This window comes from Lolium perenne, chromosome 4 (genome assembly GCF_019359855.2).
Source record: "Lolium perenne isolate Kyuss_39 chromosome 4, Kyuss_2.0, whole genome shotgun sequence".
Lineage (NCBI taxonomy): Eukaryota > Viridiplantae > Streptophyta > Magnoliopsida > Poales > Poaceae > Lolium > Lolium perenne.
Genome location: NC_067247.2, coordinates 286,171,556 through 286,180,557, shown reverse-complemented (window position 1 = coordinate 286,180,557; position 9,002 = coordinate 286,171,556). Strand labels below are relative to the sequence as shown.

Below are 9,002 nucleotides of genomic sequence, written 5' to 3'. Positions count from 1 at the left end.
GCTGCGGAGTTGCCTAATCTCTCAACACAGCTGCGAAGACTACATAATTGGTACTTGGATGCATGTAAGGACGGCCAGAACTGGATCATGGTGGCAATAAGAGATGAGCACTACGGGCGAACTGACGTGATGAACATCCACTAGTAGAAAAAGGGGTCTTTCGTCCAACCCTTTAGTACCGGTTTCCTTACGAACCGGTACTAAAGGGTGCATTAGTACCGGTTGCACTGCACAGACCTTTAATACCGGTTCGTGACAGGAACCGGTACTAAAGGTACCCTTTAGTACCGGTTCGTGTCACGAACCGGTACTAAAGGTTTTTCCTGCTCCCCACGCACCTCCACCCCCCCCCCCCCCCGTGGATCGCCTTTTTTTTGCTTTGTAAAATACAAATGAAAATGATAGAAAATTCAAAAAAATAAAATGTTTTCAGATTCTTGTATGTTATGCAACCTAGTATTGGAGAAAATTAACAAATTTGAATTTTCACTTTTTTTGCAAAAAAGTTTTGGAAAATGGTAAAACCGCAAGAACTTTTGCGTACGACGTCGAAAAAAAGCGTATAATATATCAAAATCATCGTGGGAAAAAGTTACATCCGGTTAGCCAAATTTTAGATTCTCAAAATTCCAAATCAAAATATGAAAGCAGGAAGATTTTAGGTTTTTTCCAAAACTTTAGAATTTTATATATTTTTTATTTTTTAAAAATTAAAATTAATAATTATAAGATTTTTTGATTCCTAGAATAACTATTACTTTTATCAAATTATAAGATTTTCAAATTTTCAGGTTTAAAGTTTGGCAAAAAAATATTAAAAGTTTAAAAAATATATATAAATAATACAAATTAAAAAGTTAATTTTATTTATTTATTCAACATTATTATTACATCATTACTTTTGTTTATTAAAGAAATTATTTGCAATACAAATAATAAAGAAGTGTCACATTGACCAACATGTTAATAGGATTGATATGATACTACTATCAACAACATGCGCGCGAAGCACTTGGAAGTGGGACGGAAAGGAACCCGGAAGTTAAGCGTGCTAGTGTTGGAGTAGTGTGAGGATGGGTGACCAACCGGGAAGTTTGACCAAGGGTAAGTAATTGACTAGAGATTAAGTGTAGTTAGAGACTAACGGAAATATTAGAAATTATGAAAAAAAGGGAGTGAAAAATAATTAGAAAAAAATGGATAAAAAAAATTAAACGAAATAGCCTTTTTGTGAAAAAAAATAAAAAAAAAGATCTCCAGCCCCGCGGGCACCTTTAGTACCGGTTCGTAAGGAACCGGTACTAAAGGATGGAGGCCTTTAGTGCCGGATCTTTAGTACCGGTTCCAAAACCGGTACTAAAGGCCCTTTCAAACCGGTACAAAAGGGGGGTTTCTCTACTAGTGATCGAATTTTGTGAATCTATAATATCTAAATAGGAGCAACCCACTAAGGGTAATTCTCTCAACATGCAAGCATGCCACATCACTTGGGCAGTTTCAACTCCATGTCAGCAAATTACTACAGTTTTTGTTCAACTTTTATTTTGCTAATTGCCAACTCAGCCAGAACATCCACGTCACTCAGCATTTACACATGATGAGTTTACCTTGCAATTATTTTTCTCTCTTGATTCAATTCCACTGTCCGGTCTTTAGTATCTCATTTATCTCTACGTTATCGGCGGAAGACGATCGAGCGCTATTGAAGGGAGCAAGCATTGAACGTGTAGCATGCACATAATCTTCCGTTGTTGCAAAGAGCAGTATTGTGATCAGTTTTCCTCTGTATTCTTTGGCTGACTTCTGACCTACTTTAATTAAGTTGCCCACGCAAAAAAACCATTCTTTAATTAAGTTCTACACCAACGAAGACTCATAAACTTCTGTAACTGAGTTTTCCACCAAACGTCATGTAATCTTCACATGTATAAATACATGCTAGAGACAGCCCGCAAGTTTATGTGAGACAAATCAATCTAACCGATCTTGGCATTTTCGTACCTCCATCTTAGTTATCTTAGTTATGTTCCTTTTGTCCATCTTAGGCTATTCTAACACATGGGTTAGCAATGTTTCCATCCTCTTTGTCATGGACACTCTAGAAATGTGCTCCCGCTGAGAACTCCTTCAAAGCCTGCTCTCTTTCTCTCAGGTTCGGATGCTCGATCTCTCTCCCTCATGCGCAACATATTTTTCTCTCTGCTTGCAGTATTTTTGCAGGCGTTCAACTCCGAATTGGTCGAACAGAGTGAGGTGCAACTAATATGTTGGTTTCTTATTTGTACTGAATGATGCCTATTCTTGGACTATTTTACTGTCGTTGTTCTGCTGAGATGATATCCGTCATTTTTTCCACTAGAAAGTTGTTGTCTGATTCGTTCTATTTTTTTGCTAGGTTGGAAATTCTTATCACGTTTGCCAGGACTGCTGCTATTTTCGTCTCCATCCAATGCAGAATCGTGGGGCTGTTGGTGTTTTCAGATTTTATTAGGCCATAGGAGTTTCATCTAACATGTATACAGAAATATCGCTGGTGCATTTCATATTTCATCAAATTTGTTGGTGTAATTTGATTTTGTACAAACCCTTCCATTGTTAGTTGGATCTTTGTTTATTCTATATGAAATTTCCTAAATTGCCCAATTTAGAGAAATATCACCTTTTACTCCAAACATATGAAATATTAAATCCAATCCCCTGTCTTCCAATTGTTCCCCTAATAATTGTGGTGGACACCATCTATACCATTAGAGAAATATATGGGTTACTTCTAATACTTATATGAAATATCAAATCGTCTCGACCATCTTCTAAGAGTTCCCGCAACAACGTGCGGGGCATCATCTAGTTATTTCAGTTATTCAACCAAGACGCCCTCGACAAATCTCTGCTGAGTGCATACTGTCTGTAAGTATTATTTATGTAATTAAGTCTCTACCGCGGCTCGTCCATTATTGCATGCATATAACCATACTCTCACTGTATTATGCAGAATGAAGATTCGCGAATGCCGCAAGGGGCAAATCTATGATCTTGGGTTCGTTGACCCATATACCGTGAATGGGTATACTGTCGACAACTCTCCCAAGGACACGGAGAATAACTTGGTACATGTCTTAAGGAAAAACTCATACAAAAGGGCAATACTATTTCCTTACAACTTCGCGTGAGTGTTACTCTCTTCACACATTAAATCTTTTTCGCTTACTCCATGTGTTAAGTGTAATTGATGAGTTATGCATATATATATATATGTGTGTGTCCGCAGGTTTCACTATATCCTGCTAGTCATTGAACCCGACACCGGGATAGTAGAAGTCATGGACTCGAAGAGTAAACCCCTTGAGGCGTGGGGGGACATGGCTGATATCCTCCACAAGGCTTGGAAACGGTTCACCAACAAAGCTCCGGGTTTAAAGAATAAAGAACTTCGAATAAAACATGTACCGGTAAGTACTAATGGCTAGGCCGCGCATCTCTTTGATTCTAGTTTCAATACAATTATTATCATCCTTGATTATATATATATTATTTTGATTGAACTTTGTTCTCGTAAAGTGCTTGAGGCAAGAGGACGGGAATAATTTATGCGGGTTCTACGTTTGCGAGTTCATCCGCCAGAATACCCATCATGTGAGGGACATTTTGGAACAACTTGATGTAAGTAATTAAACAACATTCATGGCTTTATTTTATCACCTTGTGTTTCATTCACATACACACATATATATATACTGACCATCGTACCTTCTTCAAATTATTAGATCGAACGGTTGCGGGACGGTCTTCTAGCAACAGAGCGTGTACGAGCAATTCAAGAAGAACTGGCGGGGTTCTTACTTGAGCAAGTCATAGCTCCAGATGGAGAACACTATGTGGACAACCGCCAATATCAAAGTTGATGTAGACATATATATATATGCATGAACGTGTGTCACTTTGATCGATATATGTAATACAATGGTTTCCTATATATATATTTGAATTGTTTGCATTAATATTATACCGTGTTTCGAATGGAGGCGAGTGCTCGCGGCAGCGTTTTAGTGAAAATTCCTGCCGCGGCAGAGTCTGCCGCGGCAGCGTTTTAGTGCAATTCTCTGCCGCGGCAGAGTCTACCGCGGCAGGGAATGGCACCAAAACCCTGCCGCGGCACAACCCTTTTGCACCGGTTCGTATTACGAACCGGTGCAAAAAGTCCCCCGCCGGACTCTCCACAGACGGCCACGTGGTGCCCCCTTTAGCACCGGTTTGTAACCGAACCGGTGCAAAAGGGGGGGGCCTTTTGCACCGGATGGTTTGCACCGGTTGGCCATCCGGTGCATATGGGCCTTTTGAACAGGTGCAAAAGAGCAGTTTTCCACTAGTGATAGAAAAACTCCGCTACCCTTTATGAATTATTAATTCTCTCACAATATAATTTATAAGAGCCCCTGCTGCATTTTTCATTGCTTACCAACAAGCCACATCTCTGAAAGTAGCCTTTTCCAACCTATTATTCATTTGTCGTTGTTGTTTGTATTATGACATTGCATGTTTCTCATTGCTTAGCAAGAGGCCTGACATGAAGTCTGAACTAGATTCAGTCATATTTGTTGAGTTCTTATTGCTTTCATGTTTTTTTTCAAGAAACTGGGTTGATTCTTTTTTCCATTCAAGACGGATGCATTACGTTCTTTACTGATATTATTACATGGTTGTTTATTGGATACTTTCCCGTGAAATTACTTTTACTGATCTTTTTGACATAGTATACTCAATTTCTTTTGGTGTATCAAGTAATACGAAGTGATTTTTAATCACATACCAAGGTTATCCCATGTTCTTTTGTGATGTAGATGATGTTATTGTTGTTTCACTGTATTTTTTTTTGGGAGTTTTAGATAAGTTGAGGCTTCATGGTGGTGTGGGAAGCTAGGACTATTCGGTTGCAGTTCAGGACTATGGCAGGAGTTGCGGACATCAGCGGCCGTCATCATCTTCATGGCTGCAGCTGAGCGTGGCTGAGCTACTTGATTGCTGTGTGCTATAATTTGGAAATTTAAATGTTCACTACTTGTGCTATATTGCTATCTCCATTCTGCTCCAAGACTTTCACTAAGATGTTGTTCGGTACTCATTTTTTGATGTTGTCTGTTCTTAGGTAAATCCTTTACAGGAAATGAAGAGGTTTCATCAAGCGATTTTCTTAATAGAGTTTTCTATGTAAGGAACATCATTGTAAAAAGGCTAATCAAATTATTTCCAACTTTTGGATGCAAATTCCTGAATCAAGATGTATTAATGACAGCATATGACTTTCAGTATTTTTTCTGAATTTAGGAGTATATGTTATATGTGTTATCTTAAAAACAACTTGATTGAGGTCATGAAAACAACTTGACGATTGAGATCAATAACCTATTTTTTTTGCCAGAAAGATGGATAAAACATGTGAGATAGCATTTGTATGTGCATGCAAATCCTTCTTTTAATCTGGCATATTTGCAGTTGATCGAGATCGAAAAAGATGGCTTATGTAGTTTCATCCTAATGTTACACGTGCATTGCACGTGCACATTTACTAGTGTAATTAAGTCTCTACCGCGGCTCGTCCATTGCATGCATATAACTATCTATATTATATTATGCAGAATGAAGATCTGCGAATGCCGCAAGGGGAAAATCTATGATCTAGGGTTCATTGACCCATATACCGTGAATGGGTATACTGTCGACAGAAATTCCAAGGACACAGAGAATAACTTGGTATATGCCTTAAGGAAAAACTCATACAAAAGGGCAATACTATTTCCTTACAACTTCGCGTGAGTGTTACTGTCTTCACACACTAAATCTTTTTCGCTTAATCCATGTGTTAAGTGTAATTGATGAGTTATGCATATGTGTCCGCAGGTTTCACTATATCCTGCTAGTCATTGAACCCGACACCGGGGTAGTAGAAGTCATGGACTCGAAGAATAAACCCCTTAAGGCGTGGGGAGACATGGCTGATATCCTCCACAAGGCTTGGAAACGGTTCGCCAACAAGTCTCCGGGTTTACAGAATAAAGAGCTTTGAATAAAACATCTACCGGTTAGTACTTCTGTGGCTAGGCCGCGCATCTCTTTAATTCTAGTTTCAATACCATTATTATCATTCTTGATTATATATTATTTTGATTGAACTTTGTTCTCGTAAAGTGCTTGACGCAAGAGGACAGGAATAATTTATGCGGCCGGGTTCTACGTTTGCGAGTTCATCCGCCAGAATACCCACCATGTGACCAAAATTTTGGAACAACTTGATGTACATAAACAAGATTCATGACTTTATTTTATCAACTTGTGTTTCTTTCACATACACACATATATATATACTGACCACCGTACCTTCTTCAAATTATTAGGTCCAACGGTTGCGGGACGGTCTTCTAGCAACCGAGCGTGTACGAGCAATTCAAGAAGAACTGACGGGGTTCTTACTTGAGCAAGTCATAGCTCCAGACGGAGAACACTATGTGCCCGCCATCCAATATAACTAGAATTTTTTTTCAAAGTTGATGTATATATATATATATATATATATATATATATATATATATATGCATGAACGTGTGTCACTTCGATCGATATATGTAATATAATGGTTTCCTATATATATGTGTGTGCATTATAACATGTTTCGAATGGAGGCAGAGTCTGCCGCGGCAGCGTTTTAGTGAAAATTCCTGCCGCGGCAGAGTCTGCCGCGACATCGTTTTAGTGCCCTGCCGCGGCAGGGAATGGCACCAAAACCCTGCCGCGGCACAACCCTTTTGCACCGGTTCGTATTACGAACCGGTGCAAAAGGTCCCCCGCCGGACGCTCCACAGACGGCCACGTGGTGCCCCCTTTAGCACCGGTTCGTAACTGAACCGGTGCAAAAGGGGGGCCTTTTGCACTGGATGGTTTGCACCGGTTGGCCATCCGGTGCATATGGCCCTTTTGAACCGGTGCAAAAGATCAGTTTTCTACTAGTGACGGCATTTGCTTGTTCCTGTTCAGTTTGCTTTTATAATTAGCTTTCAACTGATCACGGACCACCTGATCTGAATGTGGTGCCTCATAATATTTCAATTGATCTCAATGGTCAGCCACACCAACTGGATGAGAATGATTTTCTAGAGCTAAATGACTTGATTAATCCTGTTAAACACGTGCCTGGAGAGGATATTGTGTTTGCCTTGGCTGCTCCTAATGCTGATGTCCAAGCACCTGTAGATGTTGACATGGACCAACCTAAAGAAATGCAGAGTGATTTGACTCTCACCATCAGCTCTGCTAATACTTTATCAGATGAGTCTGGAGATTCAGTTAATGGGGCACCCCAGCATCAGCAGCTGCATATTGGGCTGGCACTTGTCCCTGAGATACATGTAGATCCTGTGGCAAACATGTCTCCTTGTTATGGACCTGAGCAAGCTTCTTTCTTTTATTCTAGAGAAGGCACAATTTCTTGGTCTTCATTCTTCAAGTCTGATGGTTTTCTGGTTAATTCAGTTTCTGTTCCTGCTCAGTGGGCAAATTTCTTTACTGCCAAGCTCTTAACCCCAGAAGATTTTGACTGGGCCAAGAGCCTTCTGCAGTCCAAGATCTGGAAAATTGTCAGTGAGCTAGATTTTGGTAACCCTGATGCCTCTAGAGCCTTTGCTCTGCCAAGGAATTGTCCTTCTCTGGCTCCACCTGTCTGCACCCTCTCTGTGGCAACATTGGAGGTAACTCAGGGCTTCCTCACACCACAAGCACCAAGAATCCAAGCTGATGACCAGTCATTTTCCACCGCTGCTCTTCATCACAAGAGAAAAGGGTAGTAAACTCCCTCTAGCTTGCTCTGAAGTGAGAAGAAGTGACAAACTAAAACTCCTCAATAAGGGATACAGAGCTAAAACTTGTTTTTACAAGAATTGCCTTGCTTGTGCTGCTATTGCTCCCCCTGTGAAGAAATCTGTTGTGAGAAATCTGTGCCACAAGTTTAATATCCAAGACTCCTTAGATGAGGATGAGAAAGATGAAGAAGAACCACGAGTTGTGATAACTAGGAGTGGTCAGAAGAAATCCTCCAAGGATGACCCCAATGCAAGCAAGCCCAAGAAATCCAAGAAGAAGTGATGCATGCATCCTTCTTGTTCAGTTAGCTGTCACCTTTTGGCCCTCTGTTTTGGGCAATCTATATGTTTGCATGCTCTGTAATGCATACCAGTATCTATATCAGCTACTTGTTTTTATGTTTGGATACTATATTTTGGACTCCCTTTTATGCATCTGTAATGGATCTGTTATGTTGGTGGATGGCTTGTCGTTTGTCAGTGTGTACTTGACAGTGTGCTTTAGTACCTATGTCTGTTCCCCATGCATAAGATCATTTGGAAAATCTTAAACTGGTATATTAGAGGTCTTAATGACCCAGCTAAATGGACTCTTATTTTTGATAAAATTCGTGAGAGTGGATGTCATGTTATCTGTTTGCAAGAGTCTAAGAGAGAGCAAGTGGACCTTACTTTACTCAGAAATTTCTATCCACGAAATTTTGATTCTTATGCATATGTTCCCTCAGTTGGTCGATCAGGTGGAATTATTACAGTCTGGGATAGCTCTGTATTTACTGGAGTGGAAGTTTTTCAGAACAAATATGCACTTTCAGTAGAATTTCATGCAACAAAATCTGATGATTACTGTACCTTGACAAATATCTATGCTCCCTGTAGTGACAATGAGCAGATTCAGTTTCTTCAATGGATGTATAACATTCATATCCCCTCAGATGAAAATTACTTGATGATTGGGGATTTCAATCTCATTAGATCCCCCCAAGATAGAAGCAGACCTGGTAGTAATATCAATGAGATGCTTCTTTTCGGTGAGACCATTAGTCATCTTGGTTTGGTTGATATTCCCCTAAAAGGGAGAAAGTACACTTGGAGTAATATGCAGAACACACCCTTGCTTCAGAGATTAGATTGGTTTTTCTCCTCTCTAGGATG

General features: G+C 39.8%; 1 long non-coding RNA gene across 1 annotated transcript; it reads left to right on the top strand.

The window, feature by feature from the left end:
- The first annotated feature begins 2,974 nt into the window (after positions 1 to 2,974).
- Positions 2,975 to 3,998, top strand: LOC127348952 (uncharacterized). Its single transcript, XR_011756837.1, has 4 exons — positions 2,975 to 3,166; positions 3,269 to 3,449; positions 3,559 to 3,660; positions 3,765 to 3,998. It is a non-coding gene; the product is annotated as an uncharacterized lncRNA (long non-coding RNA).
- The last annotated feature ends 5,004 nt before the right edge of the window (positions 3,999 to 9,002 follow it).